General features: G+C 50.6%; 1 protein-coding gene across 2 annotated transcripts in view; it reads left to right on the top strand.

Annotated features, from left to right (window-relative positions):
- Positions 1-506: 506 nt before the first annotated feature.
- Positions 507-3145, top strand: part of asphd2 (aspartate beta-hydroxylase domain containing 2) — a 17812-nt gene continuing 15173 nt past the window's right edge. The window contains exon 1 of one of the 2 annotated variants that reach the window (XM_037536253.1): positions 507-597. The gene's annotated coding sequence lies outside the window, so the exon portion shown is untranslated. Of the gene's footprint in view, positions 598-651; positions 1185-3145 lie in introns of those variants that run through there. The other variant, XM_037536254.1, reaches the window with a different exon arrangement.

The following is a 3145-nucleotide window of genomic DNA, read 5'->3' as shown; positions in this document are numbered from 1 at the left end:
ACCAAATTCTCACCTGCCTTGTGTTGACAGGACACCTGTGAACAGTGGGTTTGTAGAGAGGCAGGAGACGTACCAGCTTGTGATCCGACTTGCCCAAGGGTGGGAGGGGTGCTGTGTGATATGCATCCTTGGTGTTTGCATAAAACAGGTCCAGTGTTTTATTGTCTGATCAGTTTTCTTTGGGGACTATTTTGCCGCACAGCGCCCTGCATGTCTCCCTCCACCATGAATGGAGTTGAAGTTCTCTAAACTCTCATAAAACAGCGTCTCAGTCATCAGGCAGTGAATTCAGAACCAGTTCATGTAGGAACTTTATGTGAGGAGCTTTTAGAGGGGGACGTCTGGTTCCCATCACCACCACTGTGAACAGCTTCCCTTTAACACACTCCAAACAGCACTTCGTGGGCTCTCAGGCTAAACCACAAACACTAAAGTGTTTTTTTTGTCTAATTTAACTTCTGAGACAAATACAAGCAATGCAGACATCTGGCCCTGTAGAGTCCGCTGTGCTCCAGCAGGGGGCGCTCACCGACACAGCTGCTCCTCCACAAAGCATTCACGACAGGAAACGACCAGCGCACGCTGCTGTGTCTAAAGGTAAAAAATCAAACTTTTATCCTTTATTTCATAATTAAACCTCGTCTCTGAGCGGCTCTGTAGCCTGTCTTCACGTTTTAAAGCAGTCGCGCTGCTCAGGACTGTCGCTGGAACGTGTAACGTTAGATCTCCATGGAGACTCCGGACTACAGCGCTAATCCGCGCTCCAGATTTCGACTCGTTTACATTAAAGTATTAAACGTAAACACCCCGAGTAAAACCGCACAACGGCGCGAAAAGCCTAAAACCGCTCACAAAGTGGCTTCTGCTGAAATTTCAGCGTCGTGGCTCACTAGGGAGAGTCGTTTCGTTGCGCGGTGCATCGTGGGAGTTGTAGTTCCTCGGTCGGAACGCCGAATTCGACGTCGGTTCGTGTCCAGAAATGAGCTCTGATTGTGAGCAGTGCGAGGGGCGCGCGCTGCGGTCCTTGTGCTGCAGTGACGCTCGCGGGAAAAGCAGTTTTTGCACAAACTGGAGTGAATTTTGCGGGATTTCGTGGAGCTGCTCCGCACAACGCCTCGGCAGTCCGTAGTTCCTGTTGCACTGCGGTGTTTACATGACCAGGGTTTACCGACCTGGCAGCGCAGGTGAGCAGCTGTTATTAGGATTTGTATTATAATAGTTATTATTATTATTATTACTGTTATTATTACTACTGTTATAGTTGATGTTGTAGTTGGCGGTGTGGTCACTGTGTGGACGTCGCGGCGGACTTTGTTTTGTTGTGTTGCTGTGTAAATGAGACGGAGGGGTTTGTGTGTCTCTGCCCAGCGGGCTCTGTCATAATGGACGACCAGTGACAGAGAGAGAGAGAGAGAGAGAGAGAGAGAGAGAGAGAGAGAGAAATACCAAGGATGGAGAGAGAGAGAGAGAGAAATACCAAGCATGGAGAGAGAGAGAGAGAGAGAGAGAGAGAGAGAGAAATACCAAGGATGAAGAGAGAGAGAAATACCAAGGATGGAGAGAGAGAGAGAGAGAGAGAAATACCAAGGATGAAGAGAGAGAGAAAGAGAGAGAGAAATACCAAGGATGGAGAGAGAGAGAGAGAGAGAGAAATACCAAGGATGGAGAGAGAGAGAGAGAGAAATACCAAGGATGGGGAGAGAGAACGAGAGAAATACCAAGGATGGAGAGAGAGAGAGAGAGAGAAATACCAAGGATGGAGAGAGAGAGAGAGAGAGAGAGAGAGAGAGAGAGAGAGAGAGAAATACCAAGGATTGAGATAGAGAGAAAGAGAGACCTGTGAAGTATAAGAGAGAAAGAGACGTGTGAAAGAAGGGAGAGAGGATGAAGAGAGAGAGAGAGAAATACCAAGGATGAAGAGAGAGAGAGAGAGAGAAATACCAAGGATGGAGAGAGAGAGAAATACCAAGGATGGAGAGAGAGAGAGAGAGAGAGAGACCTGTGAAGTATAAGAGAGAAAGAGTCGTGTGAAAGAAGGGAGAGAGAGAGAGAGAAATACCAAGGATGGAGAGAGAGAGAGATAAATACCAAGGGTGGAGAGAGAGCGAGAGAGACGTGTGAAGGGAGAGAAAGGGAGAGAAAGAAGTGTGAAAGAAGGGAAGGAGAGAGAGAGGTGTGAAGGATGAGAGAAAGGGTGAGAGAGCTAGAGAGAGCGTTGAGAGAGAGAGCGTTGGGGGAGGCAGTGGTGTGACTGAAGGTTAGTCTGGAGCGTCTCAGCGCCGCTGATTGGCGAATCTCTCGGTGAGATTTGCATAGCGCTGCTGTCGTGTCCTCTGATTGGCTGAGTCTAATATATGCAGCGTGTGCCGCTCTGCTGGTGTGTGCGCTGCGCAGTTTGGTGGCTGACAGCGGCTGATTATTATGGTCTGTTTTCCAGTTTGCGCTGCGCATGTTACAGTCCGTCTGCAGGCTGTGGTCAGCGGCCCGTCTGCAGGCTGTGGTCAGCGGTCCGTCTGCAGGCTGTGGTCAGCAGTCCATCTGCAAGCTGTAGTCAGCAGCCCGTCTGCAGGCTGTGATAAGCTGTCCGTCTGCAGGCTGTGGTCAGCAGTCCGTCTGCAGGCTGTGATAAGCTGTCCGTCTGCAGGCTGTGGTCAGCAGCCTGTCTGCAGGCTGTGATCAGAGAAAGGGTGGCGGGGGGAAGGGGAAGAGAGAGAGTGAAGGGGGAGAGAGAAAGAGGGGGAGAGAGAGAGAGAGAAGGGGGAGAGAGAAAGGGGGAGTGAGAGAGAGAGAGAGAGAGAGAGAGAGAGAGGAAAGGGGGAGTGAGAGAGAGAGAGAGAGAGAGGGAGAGAGAGAGAGAGAGAGAGAGGAAAGGGGGAGTGAGAGAGAGAGAGAGAGGAAAGGGGGAGTGAGAGAGAGAGGGAGAGAGAGAGAGAGAGAGAGAGGAAAGGGGGAGTGAGAGAGAGAAGGGGAAGAGAAAGGGGGAGTGAGAGAGGGAGAGAGAGAGAGAGAGAGAGAAGGGGGAGAGAAAGGGAGTGAGAGGGAGTGAGAGAGAGAGGAAAGGGGGAGTGAGAGAGAGAGAAAGGGGGAGAGAGAAAGGGGGAGTGAGAGAAAGAGAGAGAGAGAGAGAGAGAGAGAGACAGACAGC

This window comes from Pygocentrus nattereri, chromosome 29 (assembly GCF_015220715.1).
Source record: "Pygocentrus nattereri isolate fPygNat1 chromosome 29, fPygNat1.pri, whole genome shotgun sequence".
Taxonomy (NCBI): Eukaryota; Metazoa; Chordata; class Actinopteri; order Characiformes; family Serrasalmidae; genus Pygocentrus; species Pygocentrus nattereri.
Note: the sequence above shows the minus strand (reverse complement) of the source record. Positions and strands in the feature narration are given on the sequence as shown.